At 40.3% G+C, this 20825-nt stretch overlaps 1 pseudogene; it reads right to left on the bottom strand.

Moving 5' to 3' along the window:
• Positions 1-20140: 20140 nt before the first annotated feature.
• Positions 20141-20294, bottom strand: LOC119868693 (annotated as a pseudogene).
• Between the last annotated feature and the right edge of the window lie 531 nt (positions 20295-20825).

Below are 20825 nucleotides of genomic sequence, written 5' to 3'. Positions count from 1 at the left end.
CCTAGTCTCCCAGCCAACACCTGGACATCATCAGGCAACTGCTCATTTCTTAACTCTGAGGACTGTGCAATAAACTTCAGTTGGTTCTACATTCTCACCCCTGCCTTTTATTCCTCCGGACCCTGGGATGTGGAGGAAAGACGTTCATGACCAATGTAAATGGACAGTCAGCAAAGTGAGGATTTCAACGCTCACCTCATGGTTGGCAAAACTTCTTTATTTGCTAGGCCCACTGAAGGGTGATTTTTCTGGACTCTTTCACGCTGTGAACCTAATCAATAAGCCATATAATTTTGCAAAATTTAATCATGCTGGCCCCTTCTCACTTGTTGGAGTGCTTAATTTACATATTCCTTCAGGTCAAGGGGGAAAGGTACGGTCATTGTCACCCCACTCCTCAAGAAGCCTATAGTTAATATATTGAGCATGCTTTCACTTTTCCTGTGTGGTTTACATTTAAGCAGACACAGCTTGAGGGTCCTTTATAAGAGCAGAAGTAATAGGTTTTAGTGAAAAAGAGAAGCTTTTCCCATTCACTTGTTACTTTGGATTTGTAGTCTAACAAAATAGGAATGTACACATTTGATTAAGTTAAACTGATAAGAATGTTGTTGTGGTAATTGCCTCAAAATGAATGTAGATAAGTAAAAAAGGAAGAATATCCCAATCTAAATGGGATGTTAAGCATGGGCTCTTTGGTCTTGAATAAATCAGATATGTATCTGCCACCAACAACAAAGTTAAAAAAAAAAGTCACATTTACTCTTTTTCTCCATGCCTGGAGCAAGTTGCCCATATTACATATTATCTACTTGTAAGACAGCATGCAAATATATGAGCTCTTATAGTTTTATATATGAATTAAATGTATGACTTACAATTAAATATTGTAAAGACCATATGGTTATCCCGCATGTTATTTGTGTAGAGAAGGGATCCTCAGAAGTGGGTGGCGATCTCCCCCACAGATAACATTTAGCAATGTCTGGAAATCAGGTGGTTCTCACAGCTGAGGGGAGAGGAGGCCACAGGCCTAGTGTCAAGACCCAGGAATACTGCTAGACATCCTGCAATGCATAGGAAAACCCTCTCTACCCACAATAAAAATAATTATCAGGCTCTAAGATCAGTAGTGCAATGTTTGAGAAATCATGGTCTAAATACACATACATATTTTCTGGTGTTATATTCATTATGAACCAAAGGTGGCACTTAGAATCTCCATTTCAACTGCCTCACTCAATTCTCACAATTGTCTGATGAGGTTTTACCCACTATACAGATGAAAAAGTGGAGAATGAACCAGATCAATCTTGCTTTGCATCGTGACTGTCCCTCTTCCTAGCTAAGGTTAATAAGTTCCTGGGCCTATCATTCTCCACTTTTTCTTTCTTTCTTTTTTCTTTTTTTAAAAATATATTTTATTTATTTATTCATGAGAGACAGAGAGAGAGAGAGAGAGAGAGAGAGAGAGAAGAGACATAGGCAGAGGCAGAAGCAAGCTCCATGTGAGCCTGATGTGAGACTTGATCCCGGGTCTCCAGGATCATGCCCTGGGCCAAAAGCAGGCACCAAACCACTGAGCTACCCAGGGATCCCCCCCTTTTTTTTATGTCTCCCAAGGGTGCCCCTCATTCCCACCCACATTCTAAGCACATTTCTCCACTCTTCCTGTTGATTATGCAAGCTGTTCAGTGTCTCTCCAATATTGACTCCTTCATCACACCATCAGCCTGCATTAGTTCCTGCTACAAATGCCAGGTCAACAGAAGTGGACAACACGAGGTAGCTCACCTAGGACAACAGTCACTTGAGCAGAGGCACCATGACATAGGTGGAATCTGAGTGACGTGTCTGAGCTGTAAGATGGAAAAAGTGGAGACATCCACACAGAGAAAAGAGAAGCAGAAATGAAGAGGGAAGGGAAGATAAAATGTCACAGGCTACTTAAAGCAGGCCAGGGCCATGAACTAAAGTACCTGCTCTGCTATTCCTGAGAGCTTACAGGTTTGAAGATTCATCCTCACATGAGTTGTATTGGGATTCCAGTCTTAAAATATCTATTCAGCAGGAATGCATGTATAGCATACACACACACAGCTGAATGCATGCCATGTATCTACTGCATACACATAAATATCATATATGTAATATATACACACATAATAGGAGTATTTATAAAGATATGTGGCATACATATATCGTACACATGTGCATATGTGCTATTCAGGTGGTATAAATACACACGACCTACATATAAATTTATACCTATGTCATATAATATATACCATGGAGTAAAACTGGCCACAGAGCATCCGTCGCCTAACCACAAGTGTGCCTTGATGAACCCTCCTACTAGGTCCTGAAGTTGAACTAGTTCCTGTGGGAGGTGCAGATGATTACCTTCTGGGTTTCCTTTTCTCAAGGTGCCATGACTCACACATGGCAGAAACCCAGTCACAGTTAGAAGGAAAGGTGAAGAAGGTACATAAAGTGTGAGGAGCAATGCAATGGATAACAGGTAAATGGTCCAAGCTTCGAGACAAAGACATGTGAATTATCTACAGTGGAAAACAAAATGTTGTGGCGATCGGGGGGAGGAAGAGGACTGAACTTTCATGGAAATCTCAAGAAGACACCCACTTGAATGCCACTTGGATCGGTGGAGAAAAAGCCAATATTTTCCTGAAGAACACGTAGCATGATGTTAGGCATGTTCAGAAGAAAACAAGTGGATGTAGCAAATAGTCATCTCAAATCAATGGCATTTTTTTTTAAACACATGGTGCCAAGGATTACAAATATATGTAAGATTGTCTTAGAAGAAAAGGACTTTCAAGAAAGCTTGGAACAGAGAAGGTCCAGATTACAAAAGTCACTTCAATTCATAAACGATAGGAAGGGAGGAGTGAGTATAGGAAGCATCTGGACTGAATATTAGGAATACTTGAGTCAACTCAGCTTCGCTGTGCAGATATTGCTAAAGTTGGCACATACAATGACAAGCCATGACTGTCTAGAATGGTGAATTCGATACCTTTGCAAATGTAGAAAGTTAGAAAGTATTGATCTACTAGAAGGGAAATGAAGGGGATTTCTAGTTTCGTTATCTTGCTACTGAATTGCCTAGTACAGCATTTTACCCAACCGTGGCATTACTGACATTTTGCCAATTGCATAATCCTTGTGGTCAGTTGGGCAGACCTGGGCATTGCGCGAATGTTTAGTTCGATCACTGGACACTACCTACCAGATGCCAGGAGCACCCTTCTCCAATATCAAAACCATAAATGTCTCCCTGCATTGATAGATGTCTTCTGCAGAGAAAATAGCCTCCAGCTGAGAAATATTGCTCTAATGTCTATCTTGCTGGCCTAAAATGAATGCTTGCCAATCCTTAAGAAAGGTTTTCACAGGTTACCCCATTTTAGCTCTCTTTCCATCTAATCCAAGTGTCTTACCATAAACTTTATTTTTATGAAGCCCAGATACTTCATCAAACAACTAATGGAATTATTGGAAATGGAATTACAACAGTAAATTCTGTTGGCTGGACAAGCAGTTGAATGACAATGTAATTATCACCAGCTATGAAGTTAGGAAATAATTTTACTCACATAATTCTCACAATCTTAGAATAATTTCTCAGCTCTCTTAGACTAAAGAATGATGGGACCCATCAGGTATGGAAATTCCCTGTTCTATGCCATTTCTGATACCAAGACAGGTCCGCAGGAAGTATGAGTGGGAGTGAGGATGCTCATGCGGCTCAAGAGCCAACCTTGGCAATACAGGAAGCGGTTGGGTCTTGGGTTTGTGAAAGGATGATGCGGCATGGGTACTGTCAATGCACACGGGAATTCCTGGAAAATCTAGCTGTTGGTGTCCCTTGGAGACCATTGTTTCGAGTATCAGATCCACAAGATCTCCTAATCAATGGTGCATGAGCCTTTGTTCCTCTCCTTTGTTGTCCATTCTTATTCTCAAGACTTATGCAGTCTATGATCCCACAGTTTTCTTCCCACTAGTGCTGAAAGAGCAACCTGTCGCCACCTCCAGGCTAAAACTTCATGTGATCACAGGAGGAGCAAGGGGAGGGCTCCCCCTCACCCTCCATCTAATGGGCCACAATAAAGTTTAGCTGGCACCATCCTGTGTCCAAACTGTCAAACCACAAGTTTTACATGCACCTTTCTTTCTCCTGTGCCTTTTCTGTCTCAGAAAAGACTTCCATGCATTTCAAAAGAGGAATATATCCAAAACAGCAGCATGCCCATGCAAAAGAAGTAACAATTACATCCATATTGTCTTCGTAGGCAGGTATTTCAAAAGCCAATTCTAGACGAGAGTCTTGTTTTTGTAACCTATTTTCCCAGCTTTTCCTTGAATCTGAAATTTATGGGAAAATCTAAACTTTTAGGATTTGAAAAACAGCGTGGTAATCTTTTCATTTTCTATAGGCTTTCTTATTTTGAACTGCATCAAAAATAAATATGTTTTATGGCCCTGAACTTCAAGTAGGTTTTAAAAGTCATTTAAGGATATACTTCTGTTACGTTTGGGATCAAATCTTGATGAACAGCCCACTGTGTCTATTCCCTCAGGATAACCCACTACTTTATGATGTTGGACTATGGCTACTAAATAAGAATAAGAACAAATGTCAGGAATCGTGATCAGAAGCAAAAGAGCCCAGCTGCTGTGTGAAGATGCCATGTTGGGAGATGTAGCACCTTGATGGATCTCAGGCCATGAATATGAATCGAGTCCAGTGAATAAGCAAACAGAGTAGATGTAAACTAATGATAATACCCCAAACATAAAGCCTGAAAATTCAGCAAGCCAACAATTTCGGACATATGAACATTAATTCACTTTTCTAGGTGGTATGTTATGAATGTGTGTGTCTTGTATTTCTTCTATGCCACTCCCAAGGATCGGATTATGATGTTACGGAAGAGGTGAAATGTTTAAAAATGACCTTCGTGACCGGTGTGAAATTGCTGTATGGTACTATGCATACCTGGAAAACCATACAGAGCATCTGTGGGAGTCTTGAAATGACAACACTACAATCTGAGACGACAAGTTTTCTGCAGCATACACCTTTTCTAGTCAACTTTCGGTATTGTTATTTTTCATCTATAAACAATATGAAATGATCCTCCTTTCAAAACGACAGCTAGAAAAATCCTTAAAGAGCTGGTATTCTTTAAAAAATGGGGTTAAATTGGGACGCCTGGGTGGCTCAGCAGTTGAGCGCCTCCCTTTGGTCCAGGGTGTGATCCTGGAGTCCCGGGATCGAGTCCCGCGTCGGGCTCCCTGAATGGGTCCTGCTTTTCCCTCTGCCTGTGTCTCTGCCTCTCTCTCTGTATCTCTCATGAATAAATAAACAAAATATTTTTTAAATGGGGTTAAATTTACAAAATTAATTGTGTAATGATTAGTCCCCAAATTAGTGAGATAAAGTTATTTCGCTAAGATAATCACCACATTTTAAGGGCATATACTCTGTGCAAATAAAGTGCCCTCAGGACAAGACAGCCAATATAAATAAGTGTACCAATGAGTAAGGAAGTTGTTTTTATATATTCTGAAATTCTGTAAAAAGAAAGGAACAGAGTGAAAACTTATGGAGTGATTGGTATGGCTACTTCAGATAAAGCAGGAAATAATGCAATGGCGCTCAGACACGTCAATACTGACATTGATTATATCCTTATATCACAACATATATGAGGATTGCTATGATTTATCCCTTACATTGAAAAGGAGTAAACAATAAACAACCAGGAAAAAAAAACAATAAACAATCAGAAAATTGGACAAAATGTGTGAAACAATTGCCTTCAGATATTGTACAATGGTCAGCACAGGAATGTGATCAGTGATAGAAGAAAATAATAAGGTGAGTCTAACAATTGCCCTAACTTTGTGCCCAGAGGAACATTTTAGGCTGTAAAAGCAGAGGAGGCAATCTAGCTGGAAGACGCAGACCAAATTTAGAGAGGCTCTGTTGGCAACAACAGGCAGGCTGAGTTCCAGAAAGTATGGCACTCGTGAGTAAAAGCATCCTAAAACTCCTACCACAGGGGGCTCCTGCCTAGCTCAGTTGGTAGAGCATACTGACTCTTTTGTGTTTTTCTTTAAGATTTTATTTATTTAATCGACAGGGAGAGAGAGTAGAAGCTGGGGGAGCAGCAGGCAGAGGGAGAAGCAGGCTTCCTTGGTGAGCAGGGAGCCTGATGTGGGGCTTGATCCCAGGACTTCAGGATCATGATCTTACTCAAAGGCAGATGCTTAACCCAAGCCACCCGAGCCCCTCAGTAAAACATACTGAGTGTTGATCATGGGGTCATGAGTTCAAGCCTCACTTTGGAGGAAGAGTTTGCTTTAAAAAAAAAAGTTTTTAAAATAAAAAAATTAATAAAGACGTAAAACTCACTCCTACAAGAGATGCATCTTAGGGAAAATACATTGAGAAGAATCTTGGACACAAAATATAGTTATCGATATTGGGGAACACAAAAAAATCAAGGAGATTTATTTAGAAAGATAATGTAGCTGGCCAAAATTATAAACTGCCCAACACACTTTGTGTCGGCTGGTCCAGATATAAAGTCCTGGGAGGGAACATCCAAATGGCTAATATTAGGTCCTGGTTCTCATATTGATCAGGTCAGGGAGAGCCAGAACATGAGCTTGCAGCTTTGAAAGTAAATAGCTCAGTCTTCCCTGAAACCTCATAACTAAGTCCCCCCAAACCCACCAGAGGTGTCAGGTGTCAAGTGGGCAAATGATTATGCATGTCCATTACAGCAACATATCTGTTGGAAGAGCTGCGTCTTTTCCTTTTTCGTTTAGACAGAATGTATTCATTCATTCATCATCAAATGCCATCTTATTTACAATATTCTCTTCTTATTAAATCTAAAATGTTAAAATACTAAATTAATATTGCAATACAAAATACATTTAATGCTCTCAAATAAGATCCCTCTATTTAATAACCATGCATTTAGGGAGGTTGTAGTATCTCATAAACTTCTCCAAAATTTCACTGACTTCTTTGCTTGTTTTTCAATGAAAATCCTATATTTAGTTACCTTAAGTTACTTAAAAGCCATAAATATAGGAATGAATAAGAAGAGTGTCTTCATCACAGAATTATCTTAAAGCTGTTTTTCTGCATTCTTGAATCTAGCACTTCAAATTCTATATAGTATCTTAAAACAGAAAAACAATTACTTTTTATTTATTTATTTATTGAAACAATTACTTTAGATCAGTGTTTCTCATCTCTTGTTGGGAGGGTGTGTTGCTAATGTTCTTCCTAAAACGCCTTTTCAAACTTCATTTTCCCACTCAAATGACATATAATTTTAATACCACCTCTATCTATGTATGCATTTAACTTTTATATGCTTAGATAATCTATGTATATCTGTGCTTTATAAATACAAAGAGCAGGATTTGTTCCTCCCCAAGAATTTTTTTGTTTTTCTTGGATGTAAGATCTCCCACTGAGAATATTTGCTCTAGAACAGCACTATCCAATGTAACTTTCTGTAATGAAGGCAACACTTTGTAATATATGGTACCCAGTTATTTCCTGTGGCTAGGGGACTGTTTTAACTGTAATTAATTTAAATGGGTACAAATGGCTGGTAGTTACCATATTGGATAACAAAGTTCTAGACAGGTAAGAAGAAAATAATTAGAACTCCCCAAGGAGTAGCTCATGAAGATCCTGAAGAAGCATATATGAAAGCCATGGTACTCAGTCAGGGGTGATTTTACTCTATCCCCACCCATTTCGGGGGACAACTAGCAAATTCTGAGGACATTTTGGTTTGTCACAAGTGGGGCAGGTGCTAGGGTGCTAATGGCATCCCATCAGTAGAAATCAGGAAAGCTGGTGAACACATTATAATGCATCAGACAAGCTCCTCCTACCCCCGCAAAGAATTACTGAGCCCCCACATGAACAGTGTCAGGTTGAGAAACTGTGGTAAAGGCAGACTAGCTGAAACTAGAGCTTGGGATTGCAGCCTCTCCAAACACCTCCTTGCAGTTGGGAAAGCACAGGACCAAAAGGCTCACTTCCTGCCATGATTCCTGAAGCAGAAAGAAGCTGCTGGGCTCAATGAGGGTGTGTGTATATCAAAACTGTCTCTTGGGATTTGCATCAGGCTCAGGTAAAATGTCTGCTTACCCCTTCCCTTAGAGCCTAAACAACAGAGAGTAAAATGCATGCTTCTGAAATCTCCTGATGCATGCCCATCCAACTGAGGTGCACTAGTCACGTTACTAATGCGGGGGAGTAGTCCCACGGTAGTCTATTTGGCTTCCAGTAGGATTAAAAATATCATAAATACGGTTTCCATGCCAGTTTGGAGAATTGGCTCAGAAGATGGGAATTACTGGTAAACCATCTGTGGTTCAGCAAGAAAAATCTACATTTTCTAGTGAGATTTTGGGTGATGTAAACCATGTAGGGAAGTGTGACAGGGCATGTTCACAAATATTTGTATCTGTATTCCAGGCCAACAGCAATCCTATAGGAGTGGGGCAAAGAGCTCTAGGATTTCTTGGAGCAGCACAGTCAAACCTGTACAATATAACAGAGAGGAAAGCTAATCTGGCCAAATAGCTTACAGGTGACCACCGTAAAACTATTCTGTGATTCTGTTAGTTAGTTTCTTCATCTCTATTTTGTTTTTGTTGTATGAGTTAGTTTAAGCGTTGCCACCATGAAAAATCCATGGCATATAGTATTTCAGGAAAAGTGAGCGAGGGAGGAAATGCCTAGACAAAAGAAAATGATATTACCAAAAAGTTTGAGTGTCTGACAGAGGAATCTTACACATACTAGATCAACAGTTTCATACGGAGGGGGGGTGGTGCTCTGTGCCCCTGAGGACACCCAGAATAAAGATTTACACTGAAACTCAGTGGCCTGGGGACTAAAGATTGGGAAAACCCAATCTGGTGATACATGCTAAGTGGTGAAAATGTGTTCCCTTTGGAAACTTTTAACCATCTCTGTTTCTGGTTTAAATTATATATATAAATTATATGTAAATAATATATTTATTATATATATTATATATAATATACTTATATATTATATCATATATTGTATATTTATATATTTATATTTAATTATATTTAAATATTTTACTTAATATAATATATATATTTGTATATAAATTTATATATTATATATATATATGTATATATATATATATATACACACTCAGTGGCCTAGGGACTAAAATAACTATGTGTGTGTGTGTGTGTGTGTGTGTAATTTAAACCAGAAACAGAGATGGTTAAAAGTTTCCAAAGGGAACACATTTTCACCACTTAGCATGCATCACCAGATTGGGTTTTCCTGTTCAACATCATGACGATCACAAATACGATCCGAGCACTCAAATGCAGTGTCAGAAATTCACTCCACTTCCTAAGGTTGTATTAATGCACGTTAGCCATCAACTCAGCTGCTGCCGAAAACCTCCTAGAGCAAAAGTATCACTCTTCTAATTCATTATGAAATGGTGCAAAACATTAAAATGGGGTTATTCTTTGCCAAAATGAAACCTCAAGACTTGCAGCGATGACCTACTTCTAAAAGGTGCTGGGGAAGGGGCCAGTTACTGGAAGAAATCAACGGCCTTCTGGGCTCCGTAGTGGGAGGAATTATCATCCCCTAATGGAATCTAGAAATATGCAGGAGAAAACAGAACCTAGAGAGAAGCCTATGGGAGGCAAAGTCTTTAAAGATCGAGAGGTAAATGAGGGATAAAAAGAAAAGTCTTTGGCTGGAGAGAGTTGCTCATGCATTCTCTGTACTTTAAACTTTTTTATTATAAAGATCCATCACACTTTATGAGGAACTACAGAAGATTTTATAAAGTAAGAGAGAAAAAGGCCCCCACTGTCATTCTTTTTTTTTTTTCTTTTTAAATCAATGAAATTATATACTACAATGAATGAGACAAGAAGGGTTACAAGAATGGGACGATACTGGAGGTCCTGTAAATCAGCACAACTCTTGAAGACACTCCTTTGGAAACACGTATCCAAATGCATAAAATCCTATGCCCTTTGATTCAGTGTTCATATTTGTAAGAATCCATCCTAAGCATAACCAAACTCTTGTGTAAGGTTTAGGAGTGTGCCAAAAATGACCAGCAAGTGATCGATCCAGAAATACTGGAGATGCAATATTAATTTCCTGGAATATGATTTGGACAATGTAGCCACTTGAAAGTGTTCGCCTTGGGTTAGGGGAGGAAGGTATTTCCCATCGCTGCCCCTCCAGTAACAGCATGCCCAGGGAGCATGTTTGCAAAGTATGGAGAGTGTGTCATCCTAGAACTTAGGTTTTTCTGAGCCCTCCAGGTAAAGAGTGAGATGGTGGATGCTGTGGGTGAGTTATCTGTACTTCCATGCAAAATCCAGTAGCCAGTGAATTAGAAGAGAGATAAAACACCCTTGAAGCTTGAGTACAAGGGCACAAGATTGACCTCTCTGATAGATTCTTCTGCACAGTCTCTATTCTCTGCTGGAACTCCAAGGAACCACACCGGCCACTTACAAGTCTGAATAAGTCCTGGGCCTTCTCAGACCTACAGAAGACACCTTCTAGCAAATAAGCAGGGAAGGGTCACCACAGTCTCCACCTCACTCAGACCCTGATATAAGAAAAGGAAAGTCTTGCTGGTCCTCCAAAGCTACCTGAGTTAGCCACAGGCTGCCACAAATAAGGGTTGAGACATCACATCTTGCAAGCAAGGAAGAAGAGAGTGAACATTCCTTTGAGAGGGAGCAGCTACCCTTCCTTCAAGCAAGGAAGAAGGAAGTGTGTTTCATTTATGGGGGTCATGCCATCTATAGAATAAGGCTGAGCCTCATATCTGGAGCCCATAGTACCTAATCCATAAAATAATGGACAATACAAGAGAAAAAAATTGACAAGTTTTAAGAATTTTTCTTTTAAGTTATAATTAGGAATCCACATTGGCTGCCTGGATCTAAAATGATGAGTTCCGCCCCCGCGGGATTGGGGTCCAGGCAGGCTCGGTGCCCCCCGCCCCCAGCCCCCCGGTAAAAAATAAATAAATAAATAAAATGATGAGTTCCTAAACAAGCAAAAACAAGTAAACCCAGAAAGAGAAGGATACCATGGAAAACTGAATAGCCTTGTGCAAGAAATTCTAACAGGAAAAAAAAAAAAAAGAAATATTAAAAGCAGAAGTACAGGTGAGAGATGTGGAAGACAAAGCCCGAAGACGGGAGTGTATCCACCAATACATAGAATATGCCCATAAATATGTGTGAGGATATTATTATATTATTCACACAAGTCCTATTGTGCTATAATACCCGTCTGCTTCCTGCAGCTTCTACCACTGTGCTCGAAGAGTCAGCAACACTCCAGTAGAACAAACTCTAGAAAATCAATTTATGAAAAGAGTTAAGAGCGTTGACCCTGATTCTTGACTCCGGGGTTGAAATTCCAGTTCGCCCACTTGCCCCCTGTGAATTCCTTGACTTCTATATACTTCACTTATCTGTTTTGTAAAAGAAGCACAAAGTATCACTGGCTTTATTGGGTGAATATAAGGATCGCACACCTTAAAACGCAGAACAAAGTAGAATGTTACCCAGGATGCTAATGCTACGTAATTAGAAACTGATGCTTTTTAACAACAGCCCCATATTTTATAGAAGGCACGGAACAGCTGCCCTATTACACACACACAGAAGCTTTCGTTCCCTCGCTGTAGCAAGCTTCCTTAGATGTTAAGATCTTTGTTCATTTCTTCAAATGCCTAACAACTTATAATTTGCATACTTGGTGTCAAGTTCATTAACCTTGAAGAAATGTGAAATATTTAAAGCAGGTTTTGAGACTTGATGTACACAAGTAGGTTACCTGTCTGATTACATGTAATGGTGGCGATGATGACATTCATGAATAATAACCTATATCAAGCTCTCTTGAGGCTATCCACTTCAGGCTGAAATCCATTTCAGATGGCACCTTCCATGAAGTGAAGCTCTTCTGAAGCTCTTCAGAGAACACACATCATAGTTGTGTTTAAAATGAAAAGGAAATTCCCTTCCATCCTAGTACCTTTTAAAACATTGGTGTCTTTTTTTGAAGATTTTATTTGAGAGTAAGAGAGCATGAGCAGAGGGGAGGGGCGGAGGGAGAGGAAGAAGCAGACTCTCTGCTGAGCAGGGAGCCGGACATGGGGCTGGATCCCAAGATCCCAGGATCATGACCTGAGCTCAAGGCAGACGCTTAATCAACTGAGCCCCCCAGGCACTATAAACACAGTTGTATCTTGTATGTAATTGTACATATTTGTGCATATTAACTGATTTTCTGTATTAAACTTTCTATAACGGTATGTATTATGTTTCTCTCTCACAGTGTCTTTAGCTCCGAAGAGAGTGGTTTGCTCCCAAAAGAGAGGGAGAATAATCATAGCCAATACCCATCATCGTAATAGGCTGGCACAGTAGCGGTGATCACAAGAGAATATACTTCCTAAGAGGTCCTGAGCTGGTGTCAGATAGATATTCACAGCCCTTAGATGTGTTCACTTGCGGAGCACAAGGTAAAAAAAAAAAAAAAAATCACATTAACAGCCCGAATTTGCTATTGCTGGTCTTGGAAGGTCACTTAAAGATGTGGCAATATCTGGACTTCTGTGGCCTGGAGGTCAGAGGTTGGAGCTGATGGGTAGCTGCTGCTCCCTCTCAAAGGAATGTTCACTCTCTGGTTCACCAAAACGTCCCTCAGTTCTGCTATCTGGAGCCATGCCCGCTGGCATCGGAGATGAAATCTCCTGCGTCAGGGTGTATCCAGCATTTCACTGAGGGCTTCACATTCATTATTTCATTTAAGACACAAAATTCTATAGAGGAATGCCCTTCTTTCCTCCCTCCCTCCCTCCCTCCCTCTGTTTATAAAAAGGGTGAGGGGAAGGGGAGCAGAGACAGAGAGAAGAGAGTCTTTTTTTTTTTTTTTTTTTTGAGAAGAGAGTCTTAATTAAGTAGGCTCCATGCCCACCACATGAGCCCAACCCTGGGCTCGATCTCAGGACCCTGAGATCATGATCTGAGCCGAAATCAAAAGTCATACACTTAACCGACTACACCACTAGATGCCCCTGAATGTTTTTTTAATATTTTTTAAAAAAGATTTTACTTATTTATTCATGGGAGGTACACAGAGAGAGGCAGAGACACACAGGCAGAGGGAGAAGCAGGCTCCAGAGACTGAGATGCCTGTTGCACCAGCTCAGTGACTTCATCCATGACCCGAATCTCACTCCTTCCTTGCAGGAGCCTGCGAGGAGACACAGCTCCCAGACAGACTCCTGCCTCCATCTGCTCTGGAACCATCAACATAACATATTTAACAAGAACTATGAGGTCCTACCACGTGCCGGGCACCATTTTGGCTCTGTGGACACAAGAGAAAACAACACAGACGTGATCCTGGGCCGTGTGAGTCACAAGGGATGTAGAGAGACACAACATAACCGGATGAGTAAGTACAAATTATGTCATCACACACTGTGATTAGCACTAAAATATTAGTAATGATAAAGCAGGATGTGAGATAAGCAGGACGAGGAGAGGGATATAAGGAACACAACCACCTCCCCATGATTATGTCTAACCTAATCTTCCCCTCTCGCCTCTCCATACAAACGTGTCCAGAAGGCTTATCTATTTTGTTGTACTTTTAGTTTTTTTCAATAACAAATATATATATATATAATTTTAAAAAAATTAGTTTTCTTCTCCATCCTAATGTTGTAGCATCCAAAAAGAATCTAGTCTACCTTGTTCCTTACCGTAGGCTCTCAAGAGCTGTTAGAGCTCCAATGTAAATATTTTTCATGCTGCGCACACACTAGGTCATTTGTTCTTTTGGTTATAGGGTTTCAGTGAAAGTGCCTGGAGTTCTCTTTTCTTTGGACAGGACACATTTATTTATATGTGTTAAAACTTTCAGGAAACATGTGCTGGGAACCTGCAGCTCCATCCCAATGGAATGTGTGGCAAAACCAAAGTGCATAAACCTCTATCCTTTCCTTCCAACACTTCAGTAAATAGGGGAGACCTAGGTGTAAACAAGTAATTTAGAAAGTGTCATCCATGCCACTTCTGATGTTCAGTCAACAGCAGTGATCAGAGAACACCATCTCCTCCTCCAGAGTAACAGAAAGCTATGTTATGTGCTCACCCAATCCTTCCATAACAACCCTGGGCAGGATTCTTTCTTTTTTTATTGAGAAGTGGGACATTGAAATATGTATTAGGATACTTCTGATTTCGAGAAGCAGACAATTATTTTTGTTACTTGAAGCACTAAATAGGAATTTGAATGTGGATTAAGTTTCTCACTAACTGTTGGAAAAACACCCCAAAGCCCAGGCACAAGGGCAACTGCAAAGACCGCACCTAAAGAAGATGTAGCCACAAACCCCATAAACAGTCCAAAAGTGCCCATTTCTGTGACTCCACTCCAGATTTCAGTCTGTTGATGAATCTGACAAAGGTCCAACCTGAATTGGCAATGTGATCTTGAATCAATCAACTATAACCAACAACAGAGCAAGTGCTCATCAATTTGGGGTTGAGCAGATGGGCCAACCTCTCAAAATTACCATTTGCAGAGAAGGAGGAAGAAGTTGTAGAAGGACATGTTCAAAGGCAGCTCACCTCCTCCTTTTGTAACAACCTATGTGCGCAATAGTGAAAGTGGGATTGAGGGAAAGCAAAGAAGGTCGGAGACATTTACTTGGAAGGCTGACTCCGTAATTGTCATCGAGCAGATGAAGGGTTATTATGGAGAGAACTGTGGCCAATTCTTCTTAATCTTCATAGAGCTAGAATGAATGGATGTAAGTGCCAACCAGGGAAAGTTAGGTTTGAGATTAGAAAGAATGTCTTGACAGTAAAAGTTATTAAGCATTAACCAAAGACTGTTGGTCATAAAAGGCATTAGAAGAGATCCAATCTTCATTTTAAAAATCACTTAAGTTACCATTTCTTTTATATAAAATTGATTGTTTTAAGAAGGTGTTAAGATAGAAAAAGAATTACCAGAAGAAACAAACAATTTTTACAGTAAAATTTGAGACCTGGGAATTAAGCAATCTCACAGCAACCAAAGAATGATAAATAATAGATAAGATCAGTTTAAGGTCAACTATTTTCTGGTCAAATATATACACTGGAAAGATAATGAAGGTCACTACAGTTTATTACTTTATGTTTTGAGTGCCGTGTCACGAGACTTTCCCTGGACAAGAACACCATTTTAATGAAGTGCTCTGGGTAATTATAATCACTTGGATGAGTTTCAAGTTAGCTACTCCATATTCCAAAACTGTGTCCTTATCAGAAGACCCTAAATTTGTTCTCGCCAGCTTGAAACACCAGGGGCAAAATAGAGTATCGCCAGAGTTGTCACAAATTTATTAGACAGGTATTTGTGGTGTATCCTAAGAAATCTTAGGTGTAAAGCACTCATGCAAGATGTAGAGAATTGGAAATGTGGGAACTTCTTGATGGAAAAGTGCAAAGTGCCAGTTGTAGGTAGGTAGGTAATGACACATACAATGTCAGTGTAAATGCTTGAGAGGAAACATCCCAATTTTTCCTTATATTATCATCCACCTTCTATCCATAGCAGTACTGGTATTCAGTTAGATTTTTTTTTTTTTCACTCACAAACCTTTACACCCATCAGCTGTTAACTCACTTTACAAAGTAAACGTTCAGTTTCAAGTGTTGAAGCAAGAACTGTCCGGGATACCAAGTGTTATTCTACGTGCGTTTATTTAGATCACGGTGGAGAAAATCGGGTGGATGAAGCAGTATTGGAATTATTGAAATAGCTCCATCAGTTTCCACATTGTGTTCTTTACATGTAAGTCTGTAAATGGCAATGCCTCCTTGAATGCTCCCCTCCAAAAAAGCACAAGGCACACATTCACCATTTTGAGTGTTCGGTTGTTGTTGCTGCTTTCGTTGTGCTGCTGTTAGGAAAACGGAGGAAGTTCTTTTTTGTCTTATCGTTAGGACCAAGTAAAAGAAAGTGTATGTGCAACAAAATAATCAGGGATTAGTTAAAAAGGTACAAAGCAGAATGAAACACAGACACACATGCACACATAATGTGTTCTTTCATTCAAAAATATCTATGCATTGGGGCTCCTGGGTGGCTCAGTAGGGTAAGTGGCTGCCTTTGGCTCAGGTCATGATCCCAGGGTCCTGAGACTGAGTCCCAAGTCAGGCTCCCTGCTCAGTGGGAAGTCTGCTTCTCCCTCTGCCCCTTTGCCTTCATGTGCTCTCTCTCTCAAATAAATGAATGAAATCGTTAAGAAGATACGTGTATGCATTGATTAACTCCAGTGTACTAAGGGCTTTACAAGTTAAAATTAGAAGCAAAGAGACAATTAAAATATAATGTACATTTTTATTTTAATTAAGGAAGTTCAGTATGATGTTAAAACCCAGACTTTGTAGCACAGTGACCCAGTTTGTGCATGTCATCTCTTTCCTGATGGCCCTGACTGCTGCATGCAGTGTGTTCTTTAATTACCTACACCCAGAAAATGGTTTTACAGTCTACTTCTGGGGTCACGTCACATTCAGACAAGTATCCTGCTATGCTCTGCATGAAATGGAGTCTGAGAGGCAGATTTTCCCTTGCGCTCTCAAACATTCAAGGCATTTATTTTTTAACATTATTGTTGCTATTGACTTTTAAAATAATTTTACATCTTATTTATCAAGAACATTAGCTTCAGGGATCCCTGGGTGGCGCAGCGGTTTAGCGCCTGCCTTTGGCCCAGGGCGCGATCCTGGAGACCCGGGATCGAATCCCACATCGGGCTCCCGGTGCATGGAGCCTGTTTCTCCCTCTGCCTGTGTCTCTGCCTCTCTCGCTCTCTCTGTGTGACTATCATAAATAAATAAAAATTTAAAAAAATATATATATATATAAAAAAACAAAACAAAACAAAAAAAAAACATTAGCTTCAGATCCAAGGGAAATCCTAAACGATGGCTGTCTAGATCCTGCAGTCCAGGGTTAAAACAGTGAGCAGCGTCCTTCCATCTGTGTGGGCAGCAAGAGGTGTTGGGCCACTTTTCCCCGAAAGCCTGCCAACAGCTGAACTGGCCCAGGGATGCAGAATCATAGGGGATTTTGAGTGTTTTCTTGATGAACAAAATAAACTCAGTCAACTTTTAGGAACTGCGGCCTGAAATCATATCTTTGAAACCCAGATAGAAAATTATTGATCTCATTTGTGTGGTCCACAGAATCAGAACAGGATACAGTTAATAAATGTGCAGCCTACTTTTTCAACAACAGATACTTGTAACTGGACACCAGATAACACCACGGCTGTGTGACAGAGCAAAGCAGTGGATAATGTGTGTGTATGATGGGGGGAGGGGATTGGGGAGTAGTGTTAAATGGTAATGCAAAGGTTGAATTGAATCTCATAAAACTCAGGGCAAAATTCCACTTATTGTGTAGAATCACCAGTTAAGTGAACAAGAACCTGGGACTCCTTCAAATGCATTTATCCACTGAGTGTTAACTTGAAAGTTACTCAACAGTAGTACTAGCACTCGGTGGTATGTTCACTGGTTCAGGTGAGGGTCCTGCTTCTCAGTCACAGGCACTGTCTCATTTTGACTCCCCCCAAAGCAAATCCACTTCCCCAGGCAAGGATTAAGATGCACAACATTTAATTGAGAGGTGGTTCTCCCTCAGAAGGACATGGATTTGGGAGACAGGGGAAAGAGAAAAGTCAATAAAGCTTGTGTTAAGTGAGTACCCTTGTGGAGAATAGGAGCTCAGTCCTCCAAGAAACTGTAGAGCAGCTCTCAAAGTTGTCCAACAAAGGGGTCAAGAAGCTGGGATTTTTTTTTTTTTTTGATAGAGCACATGCACAAAAGCAAGGGGGTAAGGTAGGGCAGAGGGAGAGGGAGAGAGGGAATCTGAAGCAGGCTCCACGCCCATAACAGAGCCCTGAGCTCATGACCTGAGCTGAAATTAAAACACAGACGCTTAACCATCTGAGCCCTCTGGGGGCCCAGAAGCTAGGACATTTCATAGCCACTCCAGCCCTGGCTAGTTGAGGGTCACTGGCAAAGTAGCTGCCCAGTGGTATCAGTCTGCTCCTTCCTAGAGTCAGAGAGTGCTCACCAGAGTGCCCTGTGAGGACGGTGTGAACAAGGTGTCCCATCATAGAGTTAGAGCTCCACCTAGACTAGCAGGAGGTCCACTGTTGTCAACATCTCATCCCAAAAACTCAAACAATGCTTTGTCCAAAATTGTCAGTGGAGCTTGCACAATCAAATGGTATCCTTCCCAACCAACACATTCATGGACACGGGACTCCTCCTGGTATCCACACGGTGTCAGGTACAACATTGCTTCCCCCAGAGTTCAGGATTTTACTTAAAATGGTGTGATTTAAAAAAAAAAAAATGGTGTGATTTCCTTCTTTTACATCTTTCAGAGGGTGACATTCCTTCCTGTCCCCCCAAATTACCCCCCAAATTGTCTAGGTTGACTGGCTGAGGGGGGAGCGGTACCACATTGGCCACCCACTGAACCACATATATCCAATTGGATGAATTCATTCAACCTGAGATTGTAATATTTAATTTATGTTGGAGTCTGTCTACAATGCACAACCGCTTCAAGACTCAAAGGGAAGCGATAGGAGTGTGAAGTACTTTCTGTTTAGGGCTTGGTGCATGTCTATATGTGCAAGTGGAGGCCCATGGGAGGTTCACTTAAAAACAGAACCCTTCCGTCACGGGAAAAAAGAGTTCTGTTAGACTTTTCCTGTCCCTGAGTAAGTCTTTCTAGAAAAAATGGCGATACGTGGAAATTGTCCCAAACGTGAAGAGCTAAAGTGGATACCCATTTGGCACCTTCCCATCTTTATAGCCAAAACCAACCAACCAACCAGCCAACCAACCAGCCAACCAACCAACCTTGGCCCAATGCCTGAGCGTTGGCTCTACATTTCAGAATACATCTATTAATGAAGTGAACACTTCATCAAATATTTTATCCCATGTGCAGAAACCAACCAAACAAAACCCTTCACAGCCCTCAGACCTGTTCTTCGAAAGTCAAGTGAGAGGAAAATTATCTTCCTCACATAGCTTTGCTGCCTATGAAAATAACATCTTGTTTGTTCTGGCCTAGGTGTCATGCTGATTATGGTCAAAGCTCTCCAGACTCCCTGAATTTTTGGCAAAATCAACCCTCACTCAGGATAAATTTTCTTAGGAGCCGCTCTGAGATACATAGTAAGTACATTGCTATTTTAATTGTTAATAAAATGAAAAGTTAATTCTGGTTGCTGAGAGTGTCCTCACACGAAATAATTATCTCTGGCTACATCTGCAGGCTCTGTCAAAAGACAGACTTTTCAGGCATACTTAAGAGACGGAGTGAGCTAAATGCATAGAACACCATTCTATTCACACATCTGCTCTTTCTTATCACCTACATTATTGAATGTGACCTGTTTGGGCCACTTTAATAATGGCACTTTTCCAAGATCCAGGGAAGAATTTCCATTTTAGAATTGCAAATGGAACGTAGTAAAATTCAACAGTAGCAACTCCAAACTTGAGAAGTTCATCAATATTTATGCAGCTGGATTACAGTCATTTACGGATGATGCAATCAGCGTTTGAAGCTATCTTGTGGGAGTTAATTTTAAAGTTTAAATGTATGCTGCAGTCATGTTTGGGTATTTAATTGTCTGTTACCTGGGTCTAAATGCCAGAGTTACAGCCACATTGAAAAATGCATATTGAAATAATCAGCTTCCATTTATTTCATCTTATATTCACACGTTTAAGTGGTAAGTTAATTGAAAGTGTGTGCAGTTACCATATTTCACAATTTGGATATGTATGGCAAAATATAGCTTTAAAATGCATTTTGCTTAAGTAACATCAAACGTATCATTTGGAGAGTTTCAGAAACCTTGACAATTAAATCCAAGTGTTCTCTGTGGTGTCTGAATATGGCAGGTCTAGATTGCGATTGACTTACACAATTGTAGCATAATATTAAACTGGACTTAGAAGCTCACCCAATGGCTCTTAAAGATGAAATCCAAATAAATGAAGAATGTATTTCCAATGAGCAATAATCACGCCTCGGATAAACCTCATTGGCTACGATACTGCCACTGCGCAAAGCTGAAGAACGTATTTCCATGTTAATTATTAATATGTAAGAGGACAGCAGAAATATTTGTTTCTGTAGAGCCAGGCACAAAGTATAACAGACAATCAGTAATCAGTTCATGCTCATTAAGTAGATAAGTGAGGCTGGTGAGCAATCTTTAAACCATGAATGATCTGAAGATCAGGGCTTGGGGTGACAATATCCAGAACCATAAGTGTGCAGTCATGGGCATGACTCTATTATTCCATCATCTGTGGTGAAAAATGAGAACATTCTGCTGTCATCAGGAAGTCTTTGATGATATTTGAGAAGCATCCTGTGGCACTGCTAGGAAAAGACAGCAGATTTCCGGCAATGGCAGACTGAACGTTTTGTGGAGAACTTTATCAGTTTGGATCTGTTGGAAATCAGCTTTTCTCACAACATTGTGGGAAAATTTCCAGAAAATTATGCAAGAGCAATGTATTCATGGAATAGTCATACATTTTTTTAACAGCAGAATGAGCCTATCATTAAGTGAACCTAAATGATGCCCTTGTTTCAT

This window comes from Canis lupus, chromosome X, assembly GCF_011100685.1.
Source record: "Canis lupus familiaris isolate Mischka breed German Shepherd chromosome X, alternate assembly UU_Cfam_GSD_1.0, whole genome shotgun sequence".
In the NCBI taxonomy this organism is placed as follows: Eukaryota; Metazoa; Chordata; class Mammalia; order Carnivora; family Canidae; genus Canis; species Canis lupus.
The sequence above is the reverse complement of the archived record's forward strand: the minus strand, read 5'-3'. Positions and strand labels throughout refer to the sequence as shown.